Below are 14,454 nucleotides of genomic sequence, written 5' to 3'. Positions count from 1 at the left end.
ATTCCAATAAATCGCGACGTCGATAAAATCGCGACACATTCTCCGATTAAATCGCAATTTATCGCGATCACTGCTACTTGGGTTAAGCAAATTTTCTATCGTTGAGTGTTGACGAAACCCGTAAACAGTTGTCCTCCGAATCAACGAAGTTGCTATTTTTATCAACCATGCGATTAGAGCCTGGTGGCCTGTTTACAGGACTGTTGGTGGGTTTCACTCTCTAAACCAAAATCGCCAACAGGTTCGATATAGCGTGATCTGGGAGCACGTTTACGGAACCGTAAACTGTTGACGAGAATAAAATTACACTTATTTACGGGCGATTTGGCGGGAAAGATAGGCCACGCCTATTTAATCACAACCGAGAGCGAGAATTTTGTTTTGATGACGAGTTTCGTAAACTGTTCACGTATTTCGTCAACAGTTAACGAACGATAGTTTGCTTTAGGCAGAGGCGTGCGAAGGGGGGATTCTACCCCCCTCCCCCCCAGAGATTCTTAGAAATGGTTAGTTTTGTCTTCTCTGTTCATTATTCAGTCGAATTGCTCTAGAAATCTGGATGCAATCGATTTTTCCAAATTCATACCTCTATTGTTTTGAATACGAAAAATGTTTAATCATTCAAGGTCACGCCTTGCTTATTATATTATAATTTACTTTGCATGGGCTTTTCTCAATAAAAAACCATGATTCTAACATATTTTAAAACATTTTTTCGCAATTTTCACACAAAAGAGTGGTAATCGGTGAGAAAATAAACAGAATACCTAACCTGTTGAATCCAGCAAATTGAACGTATTTTAACATTAAAATGCATAAAACTGGGTAATTTTTGTGCAAAAATTGAAGGAAGATTAGCGCCACGGATGCCTTAAAATACGCTCAAATAGAGTTAAAATTTCAACAATTTTCCGGGGAAAGGTCGCCCACCCCCCCCCCCCCCCCCCGCAAAAGGACTTATGTACGCCTACGGCTTTACATGACTCTAAGATTCGACGCCATGCACAACGTTCTTTCACATTCAATTCGAGCGCATGCCCACTTCCTTTTTATCAAACATGTCCTAATCGCGCAAAGATGCGCACTCAAACTAAGAATTATCATATTCTCGATAGTACGACGAGTAACTGGATATAAAAATCTCGGTGAATGCGAGTGAATATGGAAAGATACGGTAAATGGAAGTTAGAATTCCGCACTATTTTGGAGGCTAACTTCAAAGAACTGCTGTGAGTTAAAAATTGGATTAAAGAAAAAAAAAGGTATCCATACCTTTAGAAAATTCAGCCATTGACAAAAAAAATATCTACTAGGGGTCCGCGAAGCTTCGCATTTTGCGAGACGAAACGCGAGGTTGGAAAAAGCGAAGCGAAAATTTCGCGGTAATTCAAATTTTCGCGCTCTTTCGGAATCGATGCCGAATGCCGATGATTGATGGATGATTCTCCGCGTAAACCGGTTCTTTGCGCATGCGCTTGCGGCCGCTCCGCGTATAAGCGCCTTTTTCTCCTAGCCTCAATTCCATCATAAAGTTCCATCATAATTTGAAAAGTTTAAATCGATGGTTTTCAAATTATATTTACCAAAATTTTGCAGGTACTGCTATGTTTTACATTAAATTATATAAAAAAATTAAAAGGAAAATAAAAAGTACAAACAGTTTTTATATTTTATCATTCCGTGATTATTAAAGCAAAACCGATGACAAATTTAAAAAAAAAAAAAAAAAAAAAAAAAAAACTTAGATCTGCTGGCATCTCAATAAAAATTCATTCTTAAAATTTAAGGGAAGAGGGGGAAAATTTAATGAATGCATTATTCACGTATTTCCCAGTGTTCAATAAAGTTTACCACCGCCGCACGCTGAGTCGCGACTCGCTGGAGTAACCGCAACGAAATTCCGCGGGTTGCATCCAGCATATTTGAGGGTTTTTTTTGTCTGCTTCGCTTCGCTTTGAAAATCGCCGTTTCGCGGACCCCTAGTATCTACATTACGCTTTTTAAGAAACACAGGAGGCTATTGAATGTAAACATTCAAAGACGGTCTTCTCCCATCAACACTGCACTATAACCGTTGCGATTCTAATCATTATCTCTGATAAGGTCGACCCTACGAAGTAAAACATGGCTGATACTTGATCAGATCCTCAAGGACACATACATATCGATTTCGGCCATTTTCATTGATCCCGAATGGAGATGTTGCATGTGTGAGGAATTTGCGATTTGACTGCTGGTTCTTACGGATAAGTTCGCGAGAAACACGATGGTGCCACTAGTTTTCTCTGAAATCATCTCCCAAGCTAAAAAAAAGCTCTAAAGTTGAGGCAAAAATGGAGGGGATATCCCACGCTATCCTGAGAGTCTACCTCTACATCAAGACAATTTCTCCATGCAAAGATAGGGAGCAAATACTTTGACAGGGCTGCCACTTTATTTTGGGACTCTAAAACTGAAAACACGGCATTACTGCTAATGTATTTGCTCCCGATCTTTGCATGGAGAGTTTGTCTTGATGTAGAGGTGGACTCTCAGGATAGCGTGGGATATCTCCTCCATTTTGGCACCAACTTGAAAGCTTTCTTTTGAGCTTGGGAGTTATTTTTTTTTGCTATCTATTGCTGACAACGCCAGCTGATTTCGATCCGATACTGAGCGCGTTTGAAACGGTTGAAAATGACAAGTTAACGGTTAATTTCGTGAAGACAAAACGGTTAAATCAAGAATTGAAACATTTAGAACCAGAGATCGATGATAAAGACAATTGCAGCGGTGAAACAGCTTTTCAAGCGGCAAGCTACCCGTGTTCATTTTGCAATGTAAGAGGACATAAGTGGACATCCTGTTGGAAGAGATTAAAATGTGAAAAGGAAAAACGTTACTCAGACGGTCAAGCACACATCTTCAAGGATGATGACAGAAGAGGAAGAAATGTTGGCTACCGCTGATTCAGAAATAGCGTTTACTTTATAAAAATTCTTTACTTGGAAGACGTGAAAATGTTTTTGGCTCTTTTGATTAAGAGGCGGGTGTTGAGAATAATCAAAACATTTGTTGTCATGGTGATTGTTTTTTTCTGTACACTTTGTCTGAATATACTTTTGTTTCCGTTTTCCCTCCTTCCCTGTTTTGTATCCCTTTTTTATTTCTACAGATTTCAGAGAAAACCAGGGGCACCATCGTGTTTCTCGCGAACTTTTACATAAGAACAAAAGTCAAATTGCAAATTCCTCACACATGCAACATCTTTATTTTATCAGACTTTTTCGGCGCTAGATCGGCTTGTTTCCCACTGTGCCCCGGTTCCTCGTTTCGACATGAACGTGCGACTCGCTCCGCGAGCCGCCCCTCATAGCTTTTGACTTTAATGAGAAGACAACATCTTCGTCTTCATCTTCTTTTTCACCCAAATGGCCAAAATCTATAACGCTGAAGCTGAGAAAGAATTTTAAACCACGGTTGCCATTTTTAATTTCGAGATTTTGAAATTTTAACAAAAAATTTGAGTTTCGCGTCAAAAAAATACACCCTGATACCGAGAGTCACACAAATCGATTTTGGGGGAGGGATTTTTGCAAATTCAGAAAGAAAAGCGAACCAAACGCTTGAAAACGATTGAAATCATTCGATAGGAAATGTTAGTGAAATCGTTTGTTTTCTCAGGTTAGTTTTTCTTAAGTACTCCTCTGGCCTCAGCCCGTGCAACCCTGGTTAGCGGCGACTGAGAAAAACTTTTCGCACGCGGGAAACTAGAAAAAGCGTGAACAAGCTAAGCAGATTGCGCGCTAAAGAATAGATGTCATACATTTTTGACGTAGGTACCTAACGTAATTTCCGTAAGATTTTACCCTTAAAAATTATATTTATTTTTCTGTTTCTCTTGCGTGCAACAGACCCATTGTATCTCTAATAGGTGCGTGTTCATTTTTAAGGATTTATCGCATGAGACCTTCTGGACCCTCTTTTTTCATCTGGAGACCCCTCTCCAAGGTTCCGTCACTTTATTTGCCCATATTGTGCCCTTATTGTCCATGACTAGGGTCCGTATTGGGTTCGGGCGGCCCTGAAGCTATATAACTCTTTGGACTGTTACATCAAGTGTTTTACACGTACCTTAAAATTTAAACTTTCGTTCGGGCATGTACATTTCACGTTATTTTCCTCGAGTCCACATCATCCGAGCACCATAGGCGAAGGAATATCCACTGAAATGTTCAAACACCGAGCTTTTGCACCTACGTTCTCGCGGACAGTAACGAATGCACTAAACTGATCCTCGCCGAGGTAATGGAAATAAACCTAACTGACCGATGTGTTGACAATAACTGGCCGTTTCCGTGAGAAGGCGCAAGCTAATGGACTGAAATCGTGCCAAAATTGTATGATGACTGAAGAAAAGGAACAAAGTGTAAGTATATGACCGAGGGAAAGGTGATGTATGGTAATTACCTGATATTATGAAGTATCGCTGCGTGCAAGTGCCATACCGGGCGTGGAGCGAAGGGGGCCCGAGTCCACTGCCAACTCACTTTCGGCCGCTCGGTCCCATCAGTACCTACAAAAAGGACACTTATATTTTATCATGGTTATAACAATCGAGCCACCCGAATGGTTTTGGAAAGTCTTACGTGACGCCCATCTGGGAACTAGGAACTTTTCGTTGGGGGCTAGTGGGGCCCAAGCAAGGTCATGCTGGAGGGGGGGGGGGGGCTCCCTGGGAACATTATGAGAAAATGAGTCATTTTAAAGGAAAATTGGAGCTATTCTAACCAGAAAATTAATTGCTGTACATTTTCAAAAATAAATTGCGCACTTCTTCAGCAAAATCTCTCATATTTGCTGGAGGGGACGAAGTAGATTTTTGGGAAATGCCAGCCCCTCTCTCTGACTCTCCCTTTTAGTCCCACCCATATAATAAAACGTAATAGGCGTGTTCATCTGACAACAATGTCAGTGTCAGCTGATAGAATGTATATTTTCTCATAAGAGGTTAATGAAAGTTTTCAGTCTTTTCTGGAGAATCGACGTCAATTTTGCGACCAAAGAGGAATCTTGAGAAATTTTTGGAGGGGGGCGAACCCCCCCCCCCCTCCTCAGGGGTTACTTTCTGCCGTTCAGGGGGGTCAATTAAAACTCTTGGGAGTCACTTAAGATGTATAAGTGTTCTGCTCCTCAATTCGGATGCAATCAATTTGCGATTCGGAAAGGAGCCCCGATTTTTAAAATTGGGCCCCCCGTTTACCTCCCAAGGGGGGCTAGAGGAGCTTTGGGACCATAAAATTTGGATTTCTCGGGGTCGATTACCTGGGAAACCATCTTTTTGTGGAGAATCTACGTCAATTTTGAGACCAATGAGAAATTATGGAGGGAGGTACTGGCCCCCTCTTTAGGGGGTCATTTTTGGGTTTTGGATGGGCCGATTATGGATTTTTGGGGGTCAATTTCACGTGAAATTTTTCGTACTTTTCAATTCTGATGCGATTAATCCGCAATTCGGTCGGGAACCGTGATTTTTAGCATCGTGACCCCCCTTTACCCTCCCAGGGGGGTGGGGGGGGGGGGGGTTCGGGAACACGAAATTCGGATTCCTTGGGGTCGACTCTCTAGTCAACCCCGCGGTCCCCGACTTCGTACGACCTAAAACAACCGAGAAAAAGGCCTGGTACGGGTGGTCTGAAACACCCTGTACATTGGTTATACAGGGTGTCTCACGTAAAACGAGCCACCTTGAATAACTGCCGAACGCGTCGGAATTTCGAAGACGTGTCCGTTTCTATCGAGGGGGACACCTTTTGGCGTATTCGACATTTACCCAAACCGCGGGAGGGGTGCCGGGCGGGGGCTGCCCCACCGTAAGTCGAACTTTTCAAATGGCTCCCCTACTTTTTTATTTCAGAAATCAATTCTACGCAAAAAAACAAGCCACCCTGTCCAAACCGAATGTAAATCGGACAATTTTTCAGTGATTGACAGAGTTCGAAACATTTTGTTCATGCTCTTTTCAAAAATTTCCCACGCCCAGTGGAATTGCTGTATCAAACCAAACTCTCCGCCAAAAAAATTCTTAAACATTGCACTTTCGATAAAAAAATAAAAAAAATCTGCTGCACTCGAAATCTGGAGCACGCGGAGCCCTTCTTTGCGACATTAAAATTCGTTATACCGAACATTTCCGAGGGGCGCTCATCGGAAGGGAGTAGTAAGTTTTAGACAAGAATTATTAATCTTTTTTCTGAAACATAAGAAACCGTGTCCATGAAGAAGCAGTTAAGTAGAAAAACAACGCACCGCGGAAAAATAGCGTCCTCAGAAGTATCAAGGTCCGGCTCAAGTCTTTGACCCCCCCCCCCCCCCAAAAAAAAAGCTAATCTATTTGTTTTTCTACTTAACTGCTTCTTCATGGACACGGTTTCTTATGCTTCAGAAAAAAGATTAATAATTCTCGTCTAAAACTTACTACTCCCTTCCGATGAGCGCCCCTCGGAAATGTTCGGTATAACGAATTTTAATGTCGCAAAGAAGGGCTCCGCGTGCTCCAGATTTCGAGTGCAGCAGATTTTTTTTATTTTTTTATCGAAAGTGCAATGTTTAAGAATTTTTTTGGTGGAGAGTTTGGTTTGATACAGCAATTCCATTGGGCATGGGACATTTTTGAAAAGAGCATGAAAAAAATGTTTTGAACTCTGTCAATCACTGAAAAATTGTCCGATTTACATTCGGTTTGGACAGGGTGGCTTGTTTTTTTGCGTAGAATTGATTTCTGAAATAAAAAAGTAGGGGAGCCATTTGAAAAGTTCGACTTACGGGTGGGGCACCCCCCGTCCCGCGCCCCTTCCGCGGTTGGGGAAAATGTCGAATACGCCAAAAGGTGTCCCCCTCGATATAAACGAACACGTCTTTCACCGTTTTTCGAAATTCCGACGCGTTCGGCAGATATTCAAGGTGGCTCGTTTTTCGTGAGAAACCCTGTATAAACTGAAGATCCGCATTCAGGACAATTATTTGAGGAAGCAACGATTATCATCATTATTCCGGCTGTTGGCTCACCTACACCAACCAGGTGGATGATAATGAGCTTCGGATGATGTATTGAGCCAAACATGTTTACCGAATTTTGGTTTATTTTAAACGATATACTCGACTCCGTTGTTAAACCTAGTAGGTAGATAGTTAGAGTTCCGAAACTAAAAGCTTCCACCATGGCCAAGATACCAATGGAGGGTTTCTCTTTGTCCTTGTCTACCCACTATCAATGAATCGTGTTTCTTTGAGTATGCGTCCGTTGTCAGGCTGAACACAGGCGCGAAAGCACTGCGCTCGGCGCGCCCGACAATTAATTCATTCGGGAACGGCCGAATGACGATGACGTTCAAAGGCAGGCACTTTGGTGGTTCCACGATTTCACAAAACTGATCTGAGATGCGGCGCGGCGCAGCGCGACTAGGCCAGTGGGACGAGGAGTACCAAGAACCGGGACCTCAGCAGGACCTCTGACCTTGAGGCTAAATGATTCTTAACCTCTGATCGATTTTTGTCGACTTCCCGCTTTTGCATTCGTCATCCTCCTTTTGTCGCGGGCTCCGGGCCCCTTTCTTTTCTTTCCTGCCGTCCGGAAGCTGGAGCTTTGAAACAAGGCACGGATGCCGAAGCGCGCGCTAAAATCCACCAATTTTGCCCTCAGCCGTGTACGGGTAGAAAGTTATTTCTTTCGTTCTGACAACGGCGATTGCTCCGATGATTTATTGATTTCTCTCCGCTGAGGCGATGCACGACGCGACGCCACGCAGAAAGGCCACGCCGTTTAAGTCAATCTGCGCGAAACAATGGGATTATGAGAACGGAATTCTCTGCTAATGCGAGCCAAGCCAGCACCATCTATCAATACCTTCCACCGGTAAGTGAGGTTAGGTCTCTATGGTAAAAACTACAGCGCTTGGTATCTTATCTGCCGTAATAGCGAAGAGAGCAGTAAGTGCAGAAATGAAGTTTTGAGAAAACGGGCTCAGAAGCGTCTAGTGGAGAAGGCTATTAAAAGAAGCCTCCGTTCTTTGTCAAATTGCCCTACACTGTTAAAAATCGTTGATTCCGTCCGACGGAAAATCCGGAGTGAGAATGAACACGGGAGTGCGGTTCAGCGCGTAGGTGCTGAGACGGGCTGCATGTGTAGTCAAAGCACTCCGCACCGGAGCTGCAGTGCGGTCCGGAGTCACGTGCACCTCTTTCCCTCGCACTATAGCGCTATATACTGTCTCTTCTCCCTTTTAAGCCTACCACTTCCAGAATGAAAATGAAAAAGTTAAAGAGAAAAAAATAGAAAAAATAATAGAATAGTGGAAATAATAGAATAGTCGAAATTATGGTATAACAGAGACAATAGAAAAGAAATAAAATCAAGTAAATCAAATATATGATAAAATGAAGTCAAAGACTAAATTGAAGTAAATAATTAGAGGGAGCAAGGAGATGAAGAAAAAAATAAAATAAGGGAAACAACTAAATGATGTTAAAGAATAGAATGAATTTTAAGAGTAAAGTGAAGTCTTAAAATTATGATGAAGTATCAAAAGAAATCACAGTAAATATGAAACAAAGTAAAGGAATGAGAAGTAAATAATTAAAGAAAAAAAAATGAAGTGCTTGAAAAATAAAATAGAGTGAAGAAAAAATAGAGACAACAAGGAAATAAAACAAAGTAAAACGATAAAATATAGTTAAAAAATATAGTAAAGTAAACTAAATACACGGACAAATCCAGGTAGATTGAAAATATCTTAGCGGCCCGTTCAAATCGACGTTAAATACCGTTTTTGAGTCGCTATCATGCATCGTTCGCTATAGCTCAATCGGTAGGATCATCGGTTAGTGTTAGGTAGGTCCCGGGTTCAATCTCCTAGGTAGGTAGAAAATTTCTAACCTTCAAAATCGGTTATATCACGTACCAATGGTTTCATTATGTTTATTTTTCATGGTTTCAAAAATTATTTCCACAACTAACCCCTTTCCACCATCCCCTAGCTGCAAACCCCTAAATTTGCGGCTCCCGCGAATCCGTCCGGCGTCGGAGTGATTTCTATGCGTACGGCACCCAAAATCCGTCCAGCCGATTCTCCGTCGGAGTGACTCCTCGGTCCGGCGAAGTGAGGGCCCGTTCTTACTCGCGCTTGTGCTGAGTCTCACTCCGTTTTTTTTAACAGTGTAGACGTCCGAAAGACTCCAAGAAATGGTTTGGATGGTTAAAAATGGAAGTACGACAACTCACAAAACGCTGAATTAACCGCCACAGCAGTTAGTACAGCGATGTCAATACGTAAAACTAACTGATGTGGCGGTAACCCTGCTAAAAATCTCCCCTGGGAATGACATCTGATCACATGCGCTCCCAGGGAAATAAATTATGATCACATGTGCTCCCACGGGGATGACTTGTGATCACGTGTGCTCCCAGGGGAATGACACGACATCACATGTGCTCCCCTGGGGGATGGACAGAGGAGCCCGTGTGCTCCCCTGGGAGCTTACATGAGACCTGAGCGAGCGCTCCCCTGGCAGCCGACATGTGACCAGTGTGCTCCCATGGGAGTATACATGTGACCCATATGTGCTCTCGTGGATAGTCGCAGAACTTCAGGGTAAATGCCACGGGCCCATATGTGACTGCAGCCCACCATGCACAGTGGAGCATCACAGAACTGTATTCATGGGAAATGCATACAGGACCCCACAGTGTCCCGCAAAGATATCATCGAACTGGGGAACGGATACAGTGCGACAAAACACTGCGTCTTTATCTACTTTAGATGCTTTATAAGTTATACCCTGATAAAAATCTCCCCTGTGAATGGACCCGAGATCACATGTGCTCCCCTGGGGAATGGACAGGAAAGCCCCTGTGCACCCAAGGGAGTAAATAGGGGGCACGGTCCCCGGTCCCGTCCCTCCGTCCCCGCACGTCCCGCAGCTTTACGGTTGGGTTGGCGGACTTCCAGCTTCAAGGTTTTTATTTTTATTTTTTTTCAATCTATTTTATTTATTCCTTGATTTAAAAATTTATTGATTTATTTTCATAAATTTTTCAGGTGTGTTATAGCCAAAAGATGCTATGGAGCCGAATAAATGCGATACCTGTACCTACTACTATTATTTTATTTAAACACTGTAACATATTTTATTTTATTTATTTATTACAATATATTTTATTTCACATAGTAATTGTTTATTTTCATCTCCTTTATTTAATTTAATTTATGTATTTATCTTCATCTATTTTATTTTATTCATTTATTTATTTTAATCTATTTTATTTATGTATTCAGGGAGCTCCACGTTAGCGGCATTCGGGCGATCTCGGGGGTTAAGTAACGTCGGGCGTAGTTAGTACTTGAAGGGAGACCGCTTGGGAATGATCGCGGTGCGGAGATTTGCATAATGGCTAAGAATTTCTTTCATGTCTGAAACATGCCACGGCAATAGTATGAATCAATTTTCGTGTTTAATCCTTTATTTGTTTTCTTCTACGGCTCTGCTAGTAGAGACGGCATTTTGGGCACAGATTAGGGAGCTTCCAATGGGAGCCACTTCCCAGGGGAATTATTCCCCTGCCCAAAAGCGCCTGGGTGAAATTTCCAGGGAAATTTTTAGCAGGGTAGTTCAGCGTTCTGTGAGTTGTCGCACACTTTTTTACATCCAGAGATTTACGTCAGCATCCTTTCTTTTGTCGATGCAGTTCTCTGAAAATGTTGAACGTTTTCAAACGCTCCCTGTGATTAGATTGAAAGAAGATGTCAGAATGTTTTTAGAACGAAAACATACATTCCAGCTAAAACAACAATAAAAGAGCAAAAGAGCATATTTGTTTTGAAAGGAAAGAATTTACTAAACATTTTGCTAGGTTCCATCTTTTCATGAAAGGTTGGTGATGTGCCCATTGGGTCGTTAGCGACCCATACAAATTCTAATCTTTCCTGCAGATAACCCAGGTCATGGGAATTTCAAAGAAAATGATAGAATATATTGATTAAGTATATCCGAAATACATATAAAAAACGCAATAAAATACGGAGAGAAAAAAAATCACAAGTCAGGACTATTTATCTGTAACAAAGACATGGTAAAAGATTCAGCGCTTGGCGCCGACTCACATTTGAGGTTATGTTCACCAAACAAGTAGGTGATATGTCATCCCAGCACGAGAAAAGTGCTGCCTTTATCGAAAAGATAATATTCTCATCTTTAAAAAAAAACGAAAAAAAACTAACTAAATATTAGACGAGCACTTCCAACTGCTGCGAGAGTAGGTACCCATGCTTTGAATTTCCAAATTTGACCACCGCCAGGGGCCATACGGTCGACCGGCGGACTAACCCCATCCTACCCTACATATTGCATTTTTCATGAGCGGGAAGTTTGAATTTCTGCGTCGGGAAACATCAATATCTTAATTAGAGGTTACTTTCAGTAATTTTCGTTGTTCAAATCGGGTTCTACGTGAAATTTTGATGAGAAAATGTGTATAATGCCTAAACTTGCACTTTGTCTAGTACGCCATTGTTCAACTGTTTGGTCGTCAGTTAGCAGCAGACGAATCTGCGTGTTGACTGTACCAGAAGTAACTCTCACACAACTGGATAGATAGCGGTGCGGGGTAATTTATATACAGGGTGATCCAAGAGTCCCTTCCACCCCCTCTAACTTTTTACCTGATTGAGGTAAAGATTTGAAACTTGGGGAATGTTCCTAGGTCAAAGGGAACTAATTTTTGGGTCCCCCTAGAATTTTCAGGGGGCTCCCATTAGGGGGCAACGGACCCCAACTTTTTTTTCAAATGGGAAGACCCCCTTTGTGATAGCTCGTTCGAAAGAGCACAAAAAAAGAAAACTTTACGCGCAAGCCCGAAGTCAATATCTCAAACCGTTACAAAGTGGCGGCCGGTTAAAGTTCAAAATGGCCGAAACTTCACACCGGTTATTTCTTGATGGATTTGCGCAAAAATAGATAATTAGTGGTATTTTGACATGAGAAAAACGAATTTGACATTAGATTTTCTAAAAAACCGAAATTTCCAAAATGGCTGCCGGTTAAAGTTCAAAATGGCCGACAATCGCCACCTCGGTTTTTGCTGATGGATTTGCCTAGAACTTGGAACTCGAGGGTATTTTGGCATAAGATTAACACATTGAAACTTAGATTTCTAAAAAAAAAAACAACAATTTTCGCCCATTTTTACTTTAAGCGGCGGCCATTTTGGAAATTTCGGTTTTTTAGAAAATCTAACGTCAAATTCGTTTTTCTCATGTCGAAATACCTCCGGGCACCGATTTTCGCGCAAATTCATCGAGAAATAACCGGTGTGAAGTTTCGGCCATTTTGAACCTTAACTGGCCGCTACTTTGAAATGGTTTGAGATATTGACTTCGGGTTTGCTCGAAAAGTTTTCTTTTCATGTGCTCTTTCGAACGAGCTGTCACAAAGGGGGTTTTCCCATTTGGAAAAAAAAGTTGGGGTCCGTTGCCCCCCAAGGGGGCCCCTGAAAATTTTAGGGGGTCAACAAGTAGTTCCCTTTGACCTAGGAACATTCCCCAAGTTTCAAATCTTTACCTCAATTAGGTAAAAAGTTAGAGGGGGAGGAAGGAACTTTTGGATCACCCTGCAATGTCTCTAGCGTTCTCACCTAGCATACATACAGCGTCCAGTCCACGTTCAAACTAGGGACTTCAAAGAGGCTCATCGATGGAACTGTTGACAGTAGCCTTTCATAAATCGTCGGCCCGACAATCTTTTGAAAGTAACTGATATGTTTGGGACACACCACAGATCAAATCTTGAAACCGTCAAGGAATTTCGTGCAGAAATGGCTGAGAAATTGAAGCATTAGTTCCAATTTGAGAGCCCTAGCTTGAACATGGGCTGAACGCTTATGGGACGGTCGTCCAGACCCGAGTCCATCAGTAGCGTCTTAATTTTCTTGCGTCTATATGTAATGATAAAGGAGATCAGTTGCAGCATGAAAGTGATGCGGAAAAATGATGGGATGCTCCGTTCCGCGACGCGACCGTGGCCGGCCGGCCCGGCGCGCGGGGAAACCGGTTCCCCGTCCCGTGACACGGTGCCCGACCCGACCCGACCGGACCGGACCTGACATAGCACGTTGGAACTGCGACCAGGATAATAGGTCATACACGCTACAGAGTTGCCCGATTACAATAGAAATGGAGTCCTATCGCTGCAGTCGAGGGTGATAAAGTGTGATCGGATCGAAACCTAGCAACTTAGCTGGATACAAGCTATGCAACGCTAACCGCACTTGAATCCGAACTAACCCTATTAGTAACAACCGAATGGCTTTACTGTCGCGGTGCTAAGGAATAAAACCGTACGAACCTTCGGGCGTTGGCAAATTCTCCTCCATTAAATACAAATATTCAGGGTAACTTGTACCTCTTCCTCCTCCAATTTTTCAGAGCATTTCATTCGTAGGTAATGTAATCTACTGCGTCTGAAAATGTCAAGGAATAATATTCCTCCATAAACATCCTCAGAAATGAATTTGTCATAGGAAGACATTTGGCAACATCACTTAAGAGTTCCATCGATGAGCTTCTATGAAGCCCTTAGTTTGTGAGTGGGCTGGACGCTTGACAAAATGAAAGAAAGGGGGAAGGAACCAAGGGTGTCACGGATGACGTCATGCGCCGAATTTTTCAAAGCACGATATCTCGGCAAATATTGAACGTGGAGAGTAGCTGTTTTGGCAGATCCTTTTATTTTTGACTGATCCACACAAATCAAACATCAAAACACGATTCTGTGACCTGCGCAACTGACCCATTCTTAGGAAAAAATAAAGGCTGGCGGGAAGTCTGCAACGTCACCAACGGAGATTCGTGGTTTCGCACTTTGGCCATCGAATTGCAGTCTTGCTGTCTTCCAGGAGAACTCTGTCCCCATTGAGTAATTTGAGCCATGATAAATCCAGTGTCACACTAACAGTCTGGCGGTACATATATGTTCATTGACACTTGTCGGATTACAGTCGGCAATGGCCCTTCGCCAACAATGCCTACAGTCTGTGCCCATGCGCATGCGCACACTGTAAGATGGGCACCAACAGACAGCCATGAATGTAAGTAGGTATGACTGCGGCGGCCAATAAGCTCTAACTTTGTTGCTCTCAAATTCTGAGTAATCCCTCTTCAAAATCCCTTTCGAATTCCGCGACCATGAAATACGATCCGGTTCCTCGCTTATTATGAAATTGAAAACAGAGATCTCATCTAATGACCAGTTTTAAATGATGCAGCCTCTCTAAAAGCCACTTTGTATTAATTTTTGTCATTAGGTTACTTGCTGTGCGCATGAGTTTAACCTCTTGATGAGTTTAAAAAAACGATACTTTACTGGAAAACAGAAATACTGCCTTGAATTTGGTTATGCGACAGTTGTTGACCGCGGACATTT

General features: G+C 42.4%; 1 protein-coding gene across 4 annotated transcripts in view; it reads right to left on the bottom strand.

Moving 5' to 3' along the window:
- Positions 1–14,454, bottom strand: part of LOC109033602 (uncharacterized) — a 177,207-nt gene that overhangs the window by 98,044 nt on the left and 64,709 nt on the right. For 3 of the 4 annotated variants that reach the window (XM_072300500.1, XM_019046289.2, XM_072300495.1), the window contains exon 2: positions 4,450–4,555. The gene's annotated coding sequence lies outside the window, so the exon portion shown is untranslated. Of the gene's footprint in view, positions 1–4,113; positions 4,310–4,449; positions 4,556–14,454 lie in introns of those variants that run through there. The other variant, XM_019046291.2, reaches the window with a different exon arrangement.

The sequence above is a fragment of the Bemisia tabaci genome, chromosome 1, assembly GCF_918797505.1.
Source record: "Bemisia tabaci chromosome 1, PGI_BMITA_v3".
NCBI classification, from domain to species: domain Eukaryota; kingdom Metazoa; phylum Arthropoda; class Insecta; order Hemiptera; family Aleyrodidae; genus Bemisia; species Bemisia tabaci.
Note: the sequence above shows the minus strand (reverse complement) of the source record. Positions and strands in the feature narration are given on the sequence as shown.